Here is a 21224-nt window from a genome sequence, read left to right as displayed (position 1 = left end):
CATCATAAATTTTACCATGATTTAACATCCTTAGTTACATGTACATACATTACGCTTAAGGGTAGCTATGTTTATGTCGGGGTGACATAAGGTCGTAAACCCCCGGTCATGTTATGGAATAAGCACAAGCGTCATATCTCACCTTGGAAGGATTTACGATTTAAGGTGAGTACATATAAGAAGGAATGCCAATGGATCGTGATCATCATTATTGATTTCGTACGAACGTCATATCGTGGTCTCTAAAGTCGTTATCGTATTCATAGTGCATTTCTTGTTCTGTCTCGTCATTCATGAACTTAGACTGTTACACTCCATAATAATCTGTGCTACTTGAATTAAGACGAGAAAGAATGAGTTAAGAAGGTTCAAGGAAAGTTAATCGAGTAGTAAGAATATCGTTGCCTTAAGTATCCCGAGGTGACATGGTAACCTAAAGGATTTGAAATAGCGTTATGAGTATGTATATGAGGTAATGTGAGTGACCTTTTAAAGTATTTGAGATTATTAGTAATGATATAGAAGATGGACAAAAGATATGAATATATTTTTGCGATTGGAGTTTTGTCGAAGCTTCGTAAGTTCTCTAGTTACGTTTAAGGTTATTGTGATTCTCCGGACCCTTCGAGATGTGTATGGATTGTTATGTATGTATATGATTATGTATATGAATGTATAAGAGGTTACATGAGGGTTGGAAAAGGATTATAAGTTAAACGAATCTGAACGAAATGAATCGGAACAACTTCAAAAAATCTCGGACCAGATTTTTAGCCCATATTGTTGGAGGCATACCTCCTAGTATATGAGGAGTTTTAAGGTGTTTCAAAAAGCCTAAAATGAAGTTCATCGAGTCTAGTTTTCAACGCAACAAACCGCTCGTCAAAATGATATCGGAATAAGGAGATATGGACGATGCAAGTTGGGCTGGCGGGGCAGAAACTGGAGACCCGATCCAAACACTCATATTTCGGCCCATGAGGCCCATTAAACTTAATATATAAGTCACCACTTCTCCCTATATCACCTAACACGACCAAAAACAGATCCAAGGACCCTTATTTTCTCTCCTAAACCCCCTTTCTAATTGAGCCATCATATAAGCTAAATCCTAGACCCTTGACATGATATTAGTTAAAGAGAAGTTGTAGCCTAAGTTTTCTTTGTGTTGTTAAGCAAGCAGCTGGAAAGAGGAACAATATTCTTGAAGATTCTGATTGTTAAAGGTAATTTCAACCTCCTACTCATGTTATTAATTTGTATTAGAGGTTTAATATGGTGTATACGTGAAGGAAACGTTGATATGCAAGCTAGAGAGAGAGAGAAAGCATAAGCCATGGCATTCGGCCATGGCTAGAAAAATTGGAGCTCAAATTTGTTGATCTAAAAATCAGATTTTCTAGTTATTTCATCCCTTATGAAGGTGATAATAACATGGAGAAGTCATTTGGAGCAACAAGAACAAGTATTAGTTCATTTCACAAATTCTAGCTAAGTGGAAGAGCCAACTTGCTAAGGTAAGAGTTGATTATTTTTCTATATGTCTTAGGACGAATTTGCTTGTGTTGTGGATGGTTTGAACATGTTATGGTGAGCATAAATGAAAGAAAATCATGAAATTATGTATCTTGATGTTGAAACATGAATTGTACGAATGTTGGAATGTTGTTGAAATGTTGTAAAAGCCGTAGGGGGCTGTTTTATTCAAAAATGGTGGACTGATTTGAATCAATAGTTTGGTTGTTGATATCATGGATTATGTGATGAGAATGAAGGAATGTAATAGTTAGAGTTGGAGTTAAATTGGTTGTGGGTTGTTGTGAGAATTAGTGTGGTAATAATGTAGCTTACTTGCATATAAATAGATGATGAAATTTTCGTGTAACTGCTGTAGTACTTCACTGAAATTTGCTGGAAATATTGCTTGAAATAATGTATAAGAAGTGTATGTGGGCTGCTTGGTGTATTGTAGGTGTTCGATAGAATTTCGGCATCCTTATGTTGTAGTTTGGGGAGGGCTGTTTTCGGGAAAATTGGAGCGATTGTTGGATTGTCGGAAATATTGTGCAACTTGTTTGAAATGTCCTTGAATATTGTTGGTATGAGTTCGGGTTTGTATTTGAATGTATAAGCGGTAATGTGGCTTAAATGTAAGCCGTCGAATTGAATATTATGAATGTTGTAGAATGATGTAAAAGAGAGTTATTAATGTTATATTGCCTTTCGGATTGGTTATTGATGTTGCTAGGTTGGTTGTTGTTGTTGATGTTGATTTGGCCGAGTTAAATTCTCGGGTTGACCACATGTTTACAAGGGAAATGCTGCCCAAATTTCTGTAGAATTTAGTGCTAATTTGGAATTAATTGCCTAAATACCTATAGCTAATGTTCGGCATATTATGACGTATTTGTAGACCTTGAGAAGCCCGAGGCGTAGGTTGGGATTAGCTTGAATTTGGGCTAGCTTGGAGTGCGTACGAGGTATGTAAAGCCTATCGTTCCTTCTTTTTGGCATGATCCGTTTTGGAAGAAAGAAAATGTATAAGTATGCTTAAAAAAAAAAAAAAAAGGGGATCCTATTATTGGAGCCACTAGGATGGCTAACATCTTTGACCCCCATAAGCTATTCCATATGGTCGGGTACATATTTTATGATGTTTAAATATTCTATTTGTTATGTTCTAGATGTTGTTCGAAAGAAAACGAGAAGACTAAAGCCTTTGATGAATATTTCGATATGAAAATATGGTTTTAAAGTCCCTTTTGATCTGATCCATAATGTTATCCACATGTTTATTAGTATGAATATGTGATCCACAATGATGTCCGAAAAAAATATTTGATATGGCCAAAGTTTGGATATGTATATTTTGGATATGTGCGTATGATTCTAAAGCTCCCTTTGAAGTGCTCCATAATGTTATTTGAAATCTTCTTAATATAAATGGTACTCGAACTTCTAAATACGACTTATGAAATATTTTCGAAGATTCCGTACTTCGAAAGTTTGTAACTCTTTTATACTAATTCCAATTGACCCGAATTTTATTTTGAGCCTTCGGATGTCCGTAAAAATATTTGGCTATTGAGTTTGAAAGAAATTTATTTATTTATTTATTTATTTATATGCATATGGTTTCCGCACTACTCGCTCGTGCCTACTATTATGATATCGTTCGCCGGATCGGGCCGGTTCTGTTATCGTGCGCACTTTGATATACTCCGGTGTTATGCTGTGTTTATGGTTCACCGAGCCACTCGCTAGAGGGCCGGGTTCCACTTATATTTGGCGTTATGCTGTGTATGGCGTTATGCTGTGTTGTGAGGTGTGACGGGGATATGGAGATTTGAAACCTTCTGGTGTTATGCTGTGTTATGGCGCCATCGACGGGCGGGCGACCATATTTTTTACGTGGCCCATGCATGACTTATATATTTCGTAAGTAAATATTTTGATATTTTGGACTTGCACTTGTTTTCCGTACTTCTTTTTAGTTTATGGCTCGGTTTGTTTTTCGTATCTTACGCTTTGCATACTCGCACATATTTCGTGCGACCCCTTTCTTCGGGGTCGCGTTCCATGCCCGCGCAGCGCACGCACACACGGTGATCCACCGTTTAGACACCCCCTTCCTGCTATTCGGAGTGCTCCTCTCATTCGGAGACTTATATTTTTGGTATATATTTGTTAGTGCATTTGTATATATTCGTTCATGGGTACGGCGGGGCCCCCGTCCCGTCATATATTCTAATCTGTCTGTTTAGAGGTCCGGGACATGTTTGTGGGTTAGGGTCTTTCGTACGGATGCGTGTGTATATGTTGTGTTTGGGCGATCCCATTCGTCGCGGCGGCCGGTCCGCATATGTTTACATGTTGCTTTGTTGGCCCCGTGTGGCCTTTGTTGGTATTTTACGTAACGCAGGTTATTTTGGATAGTCCGTAAAACAAAGGAAACTCTGCCGAAATTTTTCCGGAAAGTATCTAAATTTGAAATATAGCCTTGTCGCTCGCTATATACTTGAATGCGTTTGATATGATTTGAGATAGCATTTGATAGATATGTTTGGGTGCCCGGATCGGGCACTAGTCACGGCTACGGGGTTGGGTCGTGACGGTGGTATCATGTGGGTCCTCGAATGTCTACGAGCACCGTGTCTAGTAGAGTCTTGTTTATCGGCAGTGTTGTGCACCACATCTATAAACGAAGCTACGGGACATTTAGGATGTTACCTTTCTTTCATATCCGAGATCGTGCAATAGAGCCCAGATAGTAATGGAATTCGGTACTAACCCTTGATTTCACCAAGAACGGCATCGACGGAAAGAAAGTGACCGATAATATTGGAAGCTACACAAAGACACGTGTAATCCGTATGAAAGATGTACCTCGTATGTCGGGTAAGGTATTTGAAGTACGATTGAAATATAGAGTTGAAGATTGAAACGGGAAAGTAAAAAGAAAGTGTGCATAATGACTTGTGGAAATAGGCGAAGTCTCGACATCCTTAACTTTTACTTGAAATTGAAGAAATTGCTATGATATGATATGATATATACGTATATATGTTGGCCCTGAGGCATTGTTGGTATTTCCTTGCAGTTGGAATAGTAAGAAGCACAGTGGAATCTTGTCACACCCCGACCTTACTAGGTGTGAGACCCGACCCCGTATTCGGAGCCGAGCGAACCCGCCGACTTTATTGCACATATGAACTACGCCGTTTTTTTTTTTTTTTGACAAGCATTAACATACATAGCACCGTTATGAACATCGACTAATAAGCTTTACGATCATACTATACGAAATATGGGTCAATCGAGTACAACATAGCTACCGTACATATCCGTTCACGAGCCTCTAAACATAGTACACAATATACATAGAAGGGCCGAGAACTGCCGTGCCCGAATATATACACAAAAATAGTACCAAGGAACTGGGCTCCGAAACAACTGGAGCGCTGCAAAATGCTGCTGAGGGAACTCCTAGGGATCTGATCCGGCTGTCTGCTGACCTGCGCGGCATGAAACGCAGCGCCCACATGAAGGGTGTGTCGTACAAATAGCGTACCGAGTATGTAAGACATAGAAAATAACATAAACAAGAGCATAGGTTATAGGTAACAATATCGAGGGGTCATGGATATATATACTGAGATAAGAATGTAACCTGTGCATAGGAACGCCCTTTTCAGGCCGGATATCATGCATGCTTGTTTTTCCTTTTTGAAAACAAAACATTTCTTTTCATAGGCATAGCAAGTAGAATTTATATCGTATCATAATGTATTATAGCATAGCATAGTATATCATAGTATCATAGCATAGCATAGTATATCATAGTATCATAGCATAGCATAGTATATCATAGTATCATAGCATAGCATAGTATATCATAGTACCGAATATATCGGCTGCCCACATAGTATAATTCCCGCGTCCGGCATCCCGCGTCCGGGATGATATCAAGTCAAGTACGGATACATGCACCGTGAGTAACCCGGCACTCATAGCGCTCGCCCTTTTTCCCCGCTTTTCCCCAATACATTTTTATACATAGATATATATATACATACATCATAGCATGTTTGGGAGCCCAAGAAAATCGTGTATCCATCGGAGTGACGTAAGGTCGAACCTCCGATCGCTTTATGGAATAATCATGGTCGCTTTGTCTCACCTTGAAGGGACGATGATTATAAGGCGAGACTATCAACATAGAACGTGTCATAGCATATCGGATTATAGACATGGCATAGCGGACATCGTAGAATCACAAGTAACAGGGAATCGTAGTCACCATAGAATCATAGTAGTCATAGGATCATATAGGATCGTAGTCGTCATGGGGTCATAGTATTCATAGGATCATAGGCGTCCTAGATTCATAGTCATCATAGAATTTTAGTCGTTGTTTAGGTCATAAAAATTGGCAACATTATAAAACTTAGTTTTTAAAGAAAGATGTATATTTTGGAAAATGGCAATATTGAAAACTTGGTTTTTAAAGAGAAGGGAATATTTTGGAAAACATTTGTAAACCTTTAGGAAGGAAAATCATGTTCTGGAATCGAGGGATTTGTAAAAACTACTATGATTTAGTAGTTAAAATAATAACCAAAAGCTTTCCTTAGTTATTAAATGAAAATAAGTCAAAGGGGACAATAGGGAAGAATTCGGGAATAGTAGGCCCACCTCGGGTCAAATGAGGCGGCATATCAAATTTACGTATATTACGCTCATGGCGTCACTTGGGAGGGTCTTAGGGTAATCGAGTCTTACTTGGGTAAGTTCTGGACGTTAAAGAAGTTTTTCCGACATTTCGCGCAAGTTCTAGTTCAATTCTACTGAGTGAATAGTAACTATTTTCAATCTTAGATTCCGAGAAAAGGAATGGTCCTCGGACACGTAGTCGACTTAGTACGTCTAAGACATGCCATAGAAAGAAGGGTGAAGCCTTACATACCTCGTTTCGCTCCTTATGGCACTCCAAATTCAAGCTCCAACTTCGCCAAAATCTACAAATTGGTCATGGTTACCAAACACAATTAGTGCCTTTAGGATTGAGTTCTTAAAACAACACTTGGCTACCGAAATTTCGGCAAAGCACTTCCTTTGTAAATACATCATTCCCCAAGGTCATCTTAGCCAATTCTCATCAACAACAATCCGGGAATTCAACCCGGCCAAACTATCAATCATAATATCGCAACGATAGTAACAATTTCCAATTTCCATCCAAAATACATTCTAACAACTTAATCAATATACTACTTCCATCAAGACCTTCCAACTCCAATGAAAACAATAACAACTTACTAATTCATATACCAACAATATCATACAAGTCTCATTGCATGCAAGATTCATTATATTCAAGCTACATAGTCTCTACACCAAGTCTCCAATTACCACAATTTCTCTAATGTCCTTAAGCTTCTATTAGCAACATAAAATCCATAATATGACAACCAAGATATTAATTAACACATGCTCTCCATTCATTCATAAATCAACACATACACGGCTACACAAAATCCATACCATACGGCCACCATCATATATATATGGCTACAACTTCTCAAAATTTATTCAACTTCCATTATCAACATGGCTTCCACAACAATAACAACCAAATACTAGATAGAATACTTAAGACATAATTCAACACACACCTAGACACACACACGGCCTCACCATAATTTCTTTCCTCTTCCATGAATTTCATCCATTCTTTCATGCTACAACACATAGAATCATCCATAACATATAAAAAGGAATGAATTCTTACCTCTTTCCACAATCTTCTTCACTTGACCAAGTTGTCAACTTAAAGAAACAAGTGCTCTTTCTTCCAAAACAACCACACCAAGTTATAAAGGACCCTTGAATTGGTGGAAATACCGCAAGAAAACAATTTTTAGAGAAGGATTTCAAAGGGCTAATTTTCCATGGCCAAAGCCGTGTAGGCTTCTCTTTTTTTCTTTGTTGTTCTTGTTTTTCTCCTTGTCTAATTCTCTTGAAGTTTCTAGTAAAATATGACTCATATATGGTCCCTTATCTTAATTTAACACATGGAAATTAATAAAATCCTATGGGCTTGGGCCATGTTGGCCGGCCACCCCATCTCTTTTGGGCCTTCATTTTTCTTTTTTTTTTTTTTTTGAGCCCAATCCATTAGAAATCTCGTTTCGCAATTTCCGAAACTAATTTCCGAAATTCCAATTTTGCCCTCAGGCCATCTCCAATGTTCTCGTGTCACCATTTTCCATAAGTAACAACATACACACCACATAAAGTCAAAACGTGGCCTTATTCTTACAAATCACAATTGTGTCCAAATTTCCCGAATGTGCAAAAGCACGGGATATAACATCCTCCCCCTTTAGAACATTCGTCCTCGAATGTTAAATCTCATAGTGTCTTATGACACTTTGGGGAGGTCTCCTTCATAGATGCCTCACACGTCGCTTAACATATCCATTTTGGCTACTTGCAGGCCGTGAGCCAATTAACTTCGCTCTGAACGCTGGTCTTGAGTTAATAAGTCCTCCTTACTGCGACTTGAATTGTCCTGGTCCAATTTAGATCTAACACGTCCGTCTCTCCTTTATACCAGTCTAATCCGTCCCAACCTACCCGACTTCTATCAAGTTCCAACCCAATACACTCAGTAATATAAGGCGCGATATATATATAACATTGTAAAATCTAAATTAGTCGATACATATATATTATAGAAAAATACTAATGATATACCTGGTACGGAGTCAGGGGATAGCTCAGGATCCTGTCGGTCAGCTACTACCCTCGTGGGCCGAACCCTACCGCCACGTCGAGACGGGCGATCGCGCATAAAATGACCTCGGCCTAGCACGAGCATAGCAAACATCCGTACCCGCGCGACACGGCCCCGCATGTAATCTACGACCGAAGGCATCGTGATACGGGTGGTCTTCTCGGCTAGACTCACCGCTATACCGGGGACCCGAAACTCCATAGCCACGACCTAACCCGGCGGGCTGAGCTTGATCTCTATCATACCTCCGCGGGCAATCGCGCATCACATGGCCAATCTGACCGCAAACAAAGCAAGCTCCTGTATCTAAATAACACTGTCCCGAGTGTGGCCTGTCACATCGCGCGCACCGCGGTGGGGGTAGCCCCGTACTGCTGAAGTCGGCTCTATACCGGGACCTCAAAACTCTGGCACTCCGATCCGGTCCTGAGTGCTCAAAATGCTCCTGTACCTGTCCCCCTTCATACTCTCTTCTGGCCCTTTTTCTGCGACCCCCATCACCAAATTCCATGCCCTGTTGGTAAGCCTGAGTGGCTACTATTTGAGTTAACAGAAGGACAGCCTGTCTCAGCTCCTGAATTGAAGCCTCAGGTGGGGGAACTGGAGGTGCTGGGACTGGAATGGGAGCTCCTTCTTGCTCCTCTGACATCGGCGGAGTGCGAATAGCACGAGAGGTGGCCTCGTTATAGGACTCACCCTCCTCAACATTTACCGCCTCCGCCTTTCTCGCTATCTTACATTCCTTCTCGGCGGCGTTACTTTCATCTTCACAGGCGTCGCTGAAAATGTAACACCGAATTAGAAAGAAGGAAAACCTCTTATTGTAGCTCTATCGCACGATCTAGGATACAAAGAAGGTCAAATTTCCTAAATGCCCTGCAGCCTCCTGTCTATAAGTGTGGCGCGCTACACACCCATAAACAAGACTCTACTGGACACGGCTCGTAGACAAACCCCTAGGACCGCCTGCTCTGATACCACTTTGTCACACCCCGACCTTACTAGGGTGTGATGGGCACCCGACCCCGTATTCGGAGCCGAGCGAACCCGCTGACTCTTATTGCACATATGAACTACGCCGTTTTTTTTTTTTTTGACAAGCATTAACATACATAGCACCGTTATGAACATCGACTAATAAGCTTTACGATCATACTATACAGCGACGGGGTCAATCAGGAGTACAACATAGCTACTGTACATATCTGTCTACGAGCCTCTAAACATAGTACACAATATACATAGGAAGGGCCGAGAACTGCCGTGCCCGAATATATACACAAAAATAGTACCAAGGAACTGGGCTCCGAAACAACTGGAGCGCTGCAAAATGCTGCTGAGGGAACTCCTAGGGATCTGATCCGGCTGTCTGCTGACCTGCGCGGCATGAAACGCAGCGCCCACATGAAGGGGCGTCAGTACAAATAGCGTACCGAGTATGTAAGACATAGAAAATAACATAAACAAGAGCATAGGTTATAGGTAACAATATCGAGGGGTCATGGATATATATCTTAGATAAGAATGTAACTTTTGTGCATAGAACGCCCTTTTGAAATGCCGGATATCATGCATGCTTGTTTTTCCTTTTTGAAAACAAAACATTTCTTTTCATAGGCATAGCAAGTAGAATTTATATCGTATCATAATGTATTATAGCATAGCATAGTATATCATAGTATCATAGCATAGCATAGTATATCATAGTATCATAGCATAGCATAGTATATCATAGTATCATAGCATAGCATAGTATATCATAGTACCGAATATATCGGCACTCGCCCACATAGTATAATTCCCGCGTCCGGGCATCCCGCGTCCGGGATGATATCAAGTCAAGTACGGATACATGCACCGTGAGTAACCCAGCGCTCATAGCGCTCTGCCCTTTTTCCCCAGTTTTCCCCAAATACATTTTTATACATAGATATATATATACATACATCATAGCATGCAGGGGAGCCCAAGAAAATCGTGTATCCATCGGAGTGACGTAAGGTCGGGAACCTCCGATCGCTTTATGGAATAATCATGGTCGCTTTGTCTCACCTTGAAGGGACGATGATTATAAGGCGAGACTATCAACATAGAACGTGTCATAGCATATCGGATTATAGACATGGCATAGCGGACATCGTAGAATCACAAGTAACGTGGAATCGTAGTCACCATAGAATCATAGTAGTCATAGGATCACATAGGATCGTAGTCGTCATGGGGTCATAGTATTCATAGGATCATAGGCGTCCTAGATTCATAGTCATCATAGAATTTTAGTCGTTGTTTAGGTCATAAAAATTGGCAACATTATAAAACTTAGTTTTTAAAGAAAGATGTATATTTTGGAAAATGGCAATATTGAAAACTTGGTTTTTAAAGAGAAGGGAATATTTTGGAAAACATTTGTAAACCTTTAGGAAGGAAAATCATGTTCTGGAATCGAGGGATTTGTAAAAACTACTATGATTTAGTAGTTAAAATAATAACCAAAAGCTTTCCTTAGTTATTAAATGAAAATAAGTCAAAGGGGACAATAGGGAAGAATTCGGGAATAGTAGGCCCACCTCGGGTCAAATGAGGCGGCATATCAAATTTACGTATATTACAGTTCATGGCGTCACTTGGGAGGGTCTTAGGGTAATCGAGTCTTACTTGGGTAAGTTCTGGACGTTAAAGAAGTTTTTCCGACATTTCGCGCAAGTTCTAGTTCAATTCTACTGAGTGAATAGTAACTATTTTCAATCTTAGATTCCGAGAAAAGGAATGGTCCTCGGGACACGTAGTCGACTTAGTACGTCTAAGACATGCCATAGAAAGAAGGGTGAAGCCTTACATACCTCGTTTCGCTCCTTATGGCACTCCAAATTCAAGCTCCAACTTCGCCAAAATCTACAAATTGGTCATGGTTACCAAACACAATTAGTGCCTTTAGGATTGAGTTCTTAAAACAACACTTGGCTACCGAAATTTCGGCAGCACTTCCTTTGTAAATACATCATTCCCCAAGGTCATCTTAGCCAATTCTCATCAACAACAATCCGGGAATTCAACCCGGCCAAACTATCAATCATAATATCGCAACGATAGTAACAATTTCCAATTTCCATCCAAAATACATTCTAACAACTTAATCAATATACTACTTCCATCAAGACCTTCCAACTCCAATGAAAACAATAACAACTTACTAATTCATATACCAACAATATCATACAAGTCTCATTGCATGCAAGATTCATTATATTCAAGCTACATAGTCTCTACACCAAGTCTCCAATTACCACAATTTCTCTAATGTCCTTAAGCTTCTATTAGCAACATAAAATCCATAATATGACAACCAAGATATTAATTAACACATGCTCTCCATTCATTCATAAATCAACACATACACGGCTACACAAAATCCATACCATACGGCCACCATCATATATATATGGCTACAACTTCTCAAAATTTATTCAACTTCCATTATCAACATGGCTTCCACAACAATAACAACCAAATACTAGATAGAATACTTAAGACATAATTCAACACACACCTAGACACACACACGGCCTCACCATAATTTCTTTCCTCTTCCATGAATTTCATCCATTCTTTCATGCTACAACACATAGAATCATCCATAACATATAAAAAGGAATGAATTCTTACCTCTTTCCACAATCTTCTTCACTTGACCAAGTTGTCAACTTAAAGAAACAAGTGCTCTTTCTTCCAAAACAACCACACCAAGTTATAAAGGACCCTTGAATTGGTGGAAATACCGCAAGAAAACAATTTTTAGAGAAGGATTTCAAAGGGCTAATTTTCCATGGCCAAAGCCGTGTAGGCTTCTCTTTTTTCTTTGTTGTTCTTGTTTTTCTCCTTGTCTAATTCTCTTGAAGTTTCTAGTAAAATATGACTCATATATGGTCCCTTATCTTAATTTAACACATGGAAATTAATAAAATCCTATGGGCTTGGGCCATGTTGGCCGGCCACCCCATCTCTTTTGGGCCTTCATTTTTCTTTTTTTTTTTTTTTGAGCCCAATCCATTAGAAATCTCGTTTCGCAATTTCCGAAACTAATTTCCGAAATTCCAATTTTGCCCTCGAGCCATCTCCAATGTTCTCGTGTCACCATTTTCCATAAGTAACAACATACACACCACATAAAGTCAAAACGTGGCCTTATTCTTACAAATCACAATTGTGTCCAAATTTCCCGAATGTGCAAAAGCACGGGATATAACAAATCTCTGCCCAAATTTTTCCAGAAATATAAAAAGGAGAATGGGATGTAAGTTCTTAATATGTCTTAAAAGTCAATACCGATAGGGTAAATTATTACGTTGGATTGAAGCTTAAGAGCTATCCTCTATGTCATTCGTAAGCGCATCATCCTTATTGGGAAATTTTATTTCGAGAAAGCATATATGAGCAAAATGACTTCGCAATTCATTTAAACGGATCGAATACGTTCCAACCACATTTTGCTTTAGAAAAAGCCTATGTTGAAGGGCAAAAATGTCCGACGGTTAAGTTTCACCTTATTGGAAGAATACAAAGCGTGTGACAAGCGAGTTGGGAATTTAAATGATTCGCTCATGACTCAAAAAAAAATATGGGGATAAACTATGTGAATTAAGTACTAAGAAGTTCGTGGTGCTTGTCGGACTCTAGCTTTCTCTTACGCTGGTAGTTGGAGAATACCTTATAGTAACATTTTATCAGTTCTCATTGACTACTTGGAGAAGGAATTTGTGGAATAAAAACTTAAACTTGTGGGCTGTTGAGGATCATATATTTTATGTGTTGTTGGTGAAGTACTAAAGATGATCTAGGAAAAGACGAGCAACAAGACAGAACAAATATCAGAAATGACTGGTGTGATAAGAATAAAAAGAGATAAACAGAACATGATTTGAAAATGAGAAAGGGCTCACATAGAAGTTGTGTTTTTCGAGGGATATGGGAACAACATGAGATTCCTCGTGCACGAAATAAAAGATGGACATAGACTGGAGAAACGAAGGAAATACTAAAGGAAGTACCCAAGACGGATGTAATCAATTGAGTATGAATATAGAATAAAAAGGGGAAACATATAGTTATGGACTTAAAAATGTAGTGCGACGAAATGATAATAAGACAATACCTCTATTAAGACAATTCGACATGATTTTGGATAAGTTAGAAGTTAGCATTTGATATACAATAAGAGAGAAAGAGTATGAGGCATAAAAGTGTACTGCGTATATGCGACTTCACCTCAGGAATAGTGAAATCTTTAAAGGACAAGGATTGTGGATTTGCGAAACAGCTGATGCATTGTGAATTTATTAGAAGAAACAGACGATATTCGTTGGGATAAAGATAGTATTATAAGAAAGATTGGGACACTTATAATTAGAATATAAGTGCTACCTAACGGAGAATTTGAAACGACTATAAGCACTAGCTAATTACGACCGGAATAAAGGGAATGTGGCTTCGAATAAATTGCTACATTAATTACATTCCTTGAGTACTAACCATCGATAAGATTTTGTATTATGTAATCGAGAGTTCTCATCACCTCGTGATTTTGTTAAGATCCCGTACGAAGATAATCAAGTTATAGATTATAAAGAAAAGACATGGATATGGTATAAGTACAACCCCAAAGGGGGAAGTCAGTGAAAGTAGAGTAAGTATAAATGGGAACAATTGACACTGCAACATGTTTAATGTGTATTCTTAAACTTTAAGTGAGATCCCTTGCAAAAATAAGTTAGTGAGATTTGAAGGCCAGCAATAAGCGGATAGATGTCAAGATGGTATTGGAGACAAGATCTTTAGAAATTATTGGTAGGGGTCTTGGATAGTATGACATCAGAAAGTGGATGCTTGTAAAAAGAAAGAATACGACAAGAGAATGGTAACGAGTAACTTAAAGATATTATAAAGGATAGCAAGGCTATACTGGATTAGAGGTTAAGATGTTGCAACGAAGTTATTGGCTAATAATATTATGACATATAAGTAGCAATGGAAAAAGGATAGGAAATATCTCCTATAGCAGGGTATGAGAAAACCTAATGGTGAATGGAGTAAGGGAAAGGAGTATGGCGAAATAGACAGCGAGTGAGTGATAATACAATAAGAATGAACCAGGAAAAGAAGGACTATGACTACGATTAAATACCTTTATACAAATTGTACAAGAATAGTTATGCAACCTACGGATATTTGTATGCTGAGGATGAGACCAAGTAAGTATTGATAAGATGGGTAAGAAGTCAGTAACAACAATGTGGTTGTGATATTATGGATACATCAAAGAAAGATATAAGTGGTTTGAAGCACAACTACGAGAGGTGTAATTAGTATTGAGGGCAAAAGCCGTGGTTGAGCCTTGATATCAATTGAAAGATATAAGAGAGGAGTATAGGGTCTTCATAAAGACTAGCATGGCGATGCTAAGGTATTTTTCCAGGCTAATTTGAGCACCTACATATACTCGTGTAAAGATTGCAATAGGATGCGTGATAGGAGAACTGAGAGCAAATCTGAGTAAAGGGGCGATAGAAGAGTTTGAGTCAAGAATAGAGAAGTGACATAAGATGATATGCCTAAAGTGTTATAAGTGGGATTAAAGGAAATTGCAAAATGGTTTAAGCAAGATGATCAGAACGAGCTAGTTACTAGAAGACAGTGAATTTAAAGAGAACGAGCAAGAAGAACTCGACTTAAGCTTCAAGTATAGATGGATATGGTAAGTTGCAGTCGATTGTGAGGTAGCTAAATCGTGTCTACTACATTTGGAAGTTCAATATTATTAGATATCAGGGGGAGAATGGGATTACGCTCAGTAAGGAAAGGCATAGCATGATAGATGAGTTCGAGTTACAATTGACTCGTTTTAAGATCACCATAATCAGTGTGCTTATACGACTAATTTAACATTCGAGGACGAATGTTCCTAAGGGGGAAGGATGTTACACTCCATAATAATCTGTGCTACTTGAATTAAGACGAGAAAGAATGAGTTAAGAAGGTTCAAGGAAAGTTAATCGAGTAGTAAGAATATCGTTGCCTTAAGTATCCCGAGGTGACATGGTAACCTAAAGGATTTGAAATAGCGTTATGAGTATGTATATGAGGTAATGTGAGTGACCTTTTAAAGTATTTGAGATTATTAGTAATGATATAGAAGATGGACAAAAGATATGAATATATTTTTGCGATTGGAGTTTTGTCGAAGCTTCGTAAGTTCTCTAGTTACGTTTAAGGTTATTGTGATTCTCCGGACCCTTCGAGATGTGTATGGATTGTTATGTATGTATATGATTATGTATATGAATGTATAAGAGGTTACATGAGGGTTGGAAAAGGATTATAAGTTAAACGAATCTGAACGAAATGAATCGGAACAACTTCAGAAAAAAAATCTCGGACCAGATTTTTAGCCCATATTGTTGGAGGCATACCTCCTAGTATATGAGGAGTTTTAAGGTGTTTCAAAAGCCTAAAATGAAGTTCATCGAGTCTAGTTTTCAACGCAACAAACCGCTCGTCAAAATGATATCGGAATAAGGAGATATGGACGATGCAAGTTGGGCTGGCGGGGCAGAAACTGGAGACCCGATCCAAACACTCATATTTCGGCCCATGAGGCCCATTAAACTTAATATATAAGTCACCACTTCTCCCTATATCACCTAACACGACCAAAAACAGATCCAAGGACCCTTATTTTCTCTCCCTAAACCCCCTTTCTAATTGAGCCATCATATAAGCTAAATCCTAGACCCTTGACATGATATTAGTTAAAGAGAAGTTGTAGCCTAAGTTTTCTTTGTGTTGTTAAGCAAGCAGCTGGAAAGAGGAACAATATTCTTGAAGATTCTGATTGTTAAAGGTAATTTCAACCTCCTACTCATGTTATTAATTTGTATTAGAGGTTTAATATGGTGTATACGTGAAGGAAACGTTGATATGCAAGCTAGAGAGAGAAAGCATAAGCCATGGCATTCGGCCATGGCTAGAAAAATTGGAGCTCAAATTTGTTGATCTAAAAATCAGATTTTCTAGTTATTTCATCCCTTATGAAGGTGATAATAACATGGAGAAGTCATTTGGAGCAACAAGAACAAGTATTAGTTCATTTCACAAATTCTAGCTAAGTGGAAGAGCCAACTTGCTAAGGTAAGAGTTGATTATTTTTCTATATGTCTTAGGACGAATTTGCTTGTGTTGTGGATGGTTTGAACATGTTATGGTGAGCATAAATGAAAGAAAATCATGAAATTATGTATCTTGATGTTGAAACATGAATTGTACGAATGTTGGAATGTTGTTGAAATGTTGTAAAAGCCGTAGGGAAATGTTTTATTCAAAAATGGTGGACTGATTTGAATCAATAGTTTGGTTGTTGATATCATGGATTATGTGATGAGAATGAAGGAATGTAATAGTTAGAGTTGGAGTTAAATTGGTTGTGGGTTGTTGTGAGAATTAGTGTGGTAATAATGTAGCTTACTTGCATATAAATAGATGATGAAATTTTCGTGTAACTTTGTAGTACTTCACTGAAATTTGCTGGAAATATTGCTTGAAATAATGTATAAGAAGTGTATGTGGGCTGCTTGGTGTATTGTAGGTGTTCGATAGAATTTCGGGCATCCTTATGTTGTAGTTTGGGGGCTGTTTTCGGGAAAATTGGAGCGATTGTTGGATTGTCGGAAATATTGTGCAACTTGTTTGAAATGTCCTCGAATATTGTTGGTATGAGTTCGGGTTTGTATTTGAATGTATAAGCGGTAATGTGGCTTAAATGTAAGCTGTCGAATTGAATATTATGAATGTTGTAGAATGATGTAAAAGAGAGTTATTAATGTTATATTGCCTTTCGGATTGGTTATTGATGTTGCTAGGTTGGTTGTTGTTGTTGATGTTGATTTGGCCGAGTTAAATTCTCGGGGTTGACACATTTACAAGGGAAATGCTGCCCAAATTTCTGTAGAATTTAGTGCTAATTTGGAATTAATTGCCTAAATACCTATAGCTAATGTTCGGCATATTATGACGTATTTGTAGACCTTGAGAAGCCCGAGGCGTAGGTTGGGATTAGCTTGAATTTGGGCTAGCTTGGAGTGCGTACGAGGTATGTAAAGCCTATCGTTCCTTCTTTTTGGCATGATCCGTTTTGGAAGAAAGAAAATGTATAAGTATGCTTAAAAAAAAAAAGGGGATCCTATTATTGGAGCCACTAGGATGGCTAACATCTTTGACCCTCATAAGCTATTCCATATGGCTGGGTACATATTTTATGATGTTTAAATATTCTATTTGTTATGTTCTAGATGTTGTTCGAAAGAAAACGAGAAGACTAAAGCCTTTGATGAATATTTCGATATGAAAATATGGTTTTAAAGTCCCCTTTTGATCTGATCCATAATGTTATCCACATGTTTATTAGTATGAATATGTGATCCACAATGATGTCCGAAAAAATATTTGATATGGCCAAAGTTTGGATATGTATATTTTGGATATGTGCGTATGATTCTAAAGCTCCCTTTGAAGTGCTCCATAATGTTATTTGAAATCTTCTTAATATAAATGGTGCTCGAACTTCTAAATACGACTTATGAAATATTTTCAGAAGATTCCGTACTTCGAAAGTTTGTAACTCTTTTATACTAATTCCAATTGACCCGAATTTTATTTTGAGCCTTCAGATGTCTGTAAAAATATTTGGCTATTGAGTTTGAAAGAAATTTATTTATTTATTTATTTATTTATATGCATATGGTTTCCGCACTACTCGCTCGTGCCCTCTATTATGATATCGTTCGCCGGATCCGGGCGGTTCGTTATCGTGCGCACTTTGATATACTCCGGCACATCTTGTGTTTATGGTTCACCGAGTACTCGCTAGAGGTCAGGTTCCACTTATATTTGGCGTTATCTTGTGTATGGCGTTATCTTTGTGTTGTGAGGTGTGACGCGGGGGATATGGAGATTTGAAACCTTACGGTGTTATCTTGTGTTATGGCGCCATCGACGGGCGGGCGACCATATTTTTAATGGCCCATGCATGACTTATATATTTCGTAAGTAAATATTTTGATATTTTGGACTTGCACTTGTTTTCCGTACTTCCGTTTCGTTTATGGCTCGTGTTTGTTTTCCGTATCTTCGCTTGCATACTCGGTACATATTTCGTCGACCCCTTTCTTCGGGGGTGCGTTCCATGCCCGCAGTACGTACGCACGGCCGGTGATCCACCTGTTTTAGACACCCCTTCTCGCTATTCTTTCGGGAGTGCTCCTCTCATTCCGGAGCTTATATTTTTGGTATATATTTGTTAGTGCATTTGTATATATTCGTTCATGGGTACGGCGGGGCCACGTCCCGTCATATGATTACCTCGTCTGTCCGTTTAGCAGGTCTGTGGACATGTTTGTGGGTTAGGGTCTTTACGTACGGATGCGTGTGTATATGTTGTGTTTGGGCGATCCCATTCGCCGCGCGCCGGTCCCGCATAAGTTTATGTTGCTTTGTTGGCCCGTGTGGCCTTTGTTGGTATTTTAAAATGTTAGGTTATTTTGGATAGTACGTAAAACAAAGGAAACTGCCGAAATTTTTAAGGAAAGTATCTAAATTTGAAATATAGCCTTGTCGGCCTCGCTATGTACTTGAATGCGTTTGATATGATTTGAGATAGCATTTGATAGATATGTTTGGGTGCCCAGATCGGGCACTAGTCACGGCCTACGGGGTTGGGTCGTGACATAGACTTTCATCTCTAGAAGCATAGGAGATTTATGGAAGAAGAGTAAAATCACGCACAGGATTCATGCCTTGGAAGGGAGGGTAATGCCTCACATACCTTTTGTCGTTAACTACTTTATAGCTTGCTCGTTCTCCCTTGATGTCCTCGCCTTTACCTTCAAGAGAGTTCGTATCGTCGTTAGCTAGGCAATTATGAAACTATGCCTCTTAGGGCTAAAGAAAATTGGGCAAAGCTTTCCTTTTATACTACTTTCCGCCATATTCCATATCAACTTCCAACACCCATAACAACCATCACAATATCGCTAACAACAATCGTCATTCATTTCCACGATTCGCATTTCATGATTTCACCTAAATTCTCCATATTCATGACTAAGGTTCATTGTCACATTTGTTCACTTATAATACTTATTCCATGCTCTAAATATCATTTATAACACATTCACAATCTCAACATAACCATTTTCATGATTCACCTCGACTACTATTCAACAATGACATTATTCACCCATTTATGACCCATTTTCCATACTCTTTCATAATCTAAGTGTTTCATCTTAACAATACTTCAATCAACATGTAAAGTTCATGAAACTTACCTCAAGTGGTAGAGGAATAAACCTTGAATGATAATACGCCTTCTAGCACAAAACCCTATTTCTTCTTTCTTGAAATTCCTTGACCTTGATAGCTTTAATGGAGTTTCTTAAGCTTGATTCGCTCCAACTCTCGTTATTGATCCTTGATTCACTTGGTTTTCTTGTGGATGAAATGTTTGGAAGGTTCTAGAGGTGTGGAGAGGTTGAAGTCGTGGTTGGAAATGAATAAAATGAAGTGGACTTAACATTTAAAGACTTGAAATGGGTTCAGCCGATGGGACTTACGGACGGGGCTTCACCGCGTCCGTGGAACCTTGTTGGTCGTGGAGCCGGGTCGTGGTTCACGACCGGCCCGTACCACTCTCTGCGATCGGCTGTTCCACGACACACCCACGGGCCGTGGAACATGGTCAGGCTCCGTGGAACAAGGCGTGGAACTCGCAGCTTCCACCGACGTAGTCCCGGAAATGCGTTTCGTTCGACCTCCAATCCTTATGGAACCTTCTTAGCACTTGTTTATCACTTCATTAACATTCTAAGGGACGTCATAACTCTTCTCCACCGCCTCCTTAGGATATCATTAACTCAATATGTCACGACCCAACTCCGTAGGCCTCGACACGTGCCCTAGACGGGCAGCTACATACGTACCTTATCCCGAATTAGCAAAATATTAAAAAATAACGAGTAAATCATAATTTAACAAGGGCGGTGGGCATGCCGCACGAAGGCCGATAAGGCCGCGAGTCACAAAATGTAAACAAACTCTAAACGTACGCAAATCTCCACGAAACATATACGGAACCCACACCACATGCACGGAACTGCACGTAACCAAACATAATCACGTGACGACGGACGGGCCCCGCTTCGCCCCGAATAAACACATACATGTATGCAGAGAATTTTTTATACCAAAATACGGGCTCGGGACAAGGAGCACTTCAACGGTCGAGCGGATAACCTAGCAACGAATCCACAAATCGGTCGTACGGCCACACGCGGCACGAAAACGCGACCCGAAGAAAGGGGTCGACGAAAAAATATACCGAATATGTAAAGCGAGAAAATGTAATAAACAAAGCTAAAGTCGAACGGGGATGTGCGGAAAACGAACGAATGCATAGCTAATCAAAAATGCGTACGAGAAATCATACGTAATGCGTACGAGAAAACATATACAAAAGCGGCCCGTATGGGACTCGGCGAACGAACGAGAAGCTCCGCCGGTCCCGCGCCAAAACACGTCATACTTCGAGTGAGAATGTCTCGAAGCAGAGATCGGAACATACCAAGTGGCCACGTGAGAACATAATCGACGGAGACATCGGCATACGCGTACATGGCACGTAGAAACACACGACCCGTATACGTATATACACCGCCCACTCGCACGGGGCGCGGCGAACGATGCGAGGAGACATACGCTTGAGAACATATCTGGCCGGGCTCGATGGGGGAAACATTGAGGCATCCGCGGTGGAGTAGTGAGAAACTAATGCGATAAAAATAACATACGTATTTCCGGGAGACTCGATGAGGCATGTCGG

General features: G+C 39.4%; 2 long non-coding RNA genes across 2 annotated transcripts; both read left to right on the top strand.

The window, feature by feature from the left end:
* Positions 1-840: 840 nt before the first annotated feature.
* LOC132042899 (uncharacterized) lies at positions 841-1501 on the top strand. Its single transcript, XR_009411619.1, has 2 exons — positions 841-1226; positions 1293-1501. It is a non-coding gene; the product is annotated as an uncharacterized LOC132042899 (long non-coding RNA).
* A 14222-nt stretch (positions 1502-15723) lies between these two features.
* LOC132042900 (uncharacterized) lies at positions 15724-16464 on the top strand. Its single transcript, XR_009411620.1, has 2 exons — positions 15724-16193; positions 16260-16464. It is a non-coding gene; the product is annotated as an uncharacterized LOC132042900 (long non-coding RNA).
* Positions 16465-21224: the final 4760 nt, after the last annotated feature.

This window comes from Lycium ferocissimum, unplaced genomic scaffold, assembly GCF_029784015.1.
Source record: "Lycium ferocissimum isolate CSIRO_LF1 unplaced genomic scaffold, AGI_CSIRO_Lferr_CH_V1 ctg19118, whole genome shotgun sequence".
NCBI lineage: Eukaryota > Viridiplantae > Streptophyta > Magnoliopsida > Solanales > Solanaceae > Lycium > Lycium ferocissimum.
Note: the sequence above shows the minus strand (reverse complement) of the source record. Positions and strands in the feature narration are given on the sequence as shown.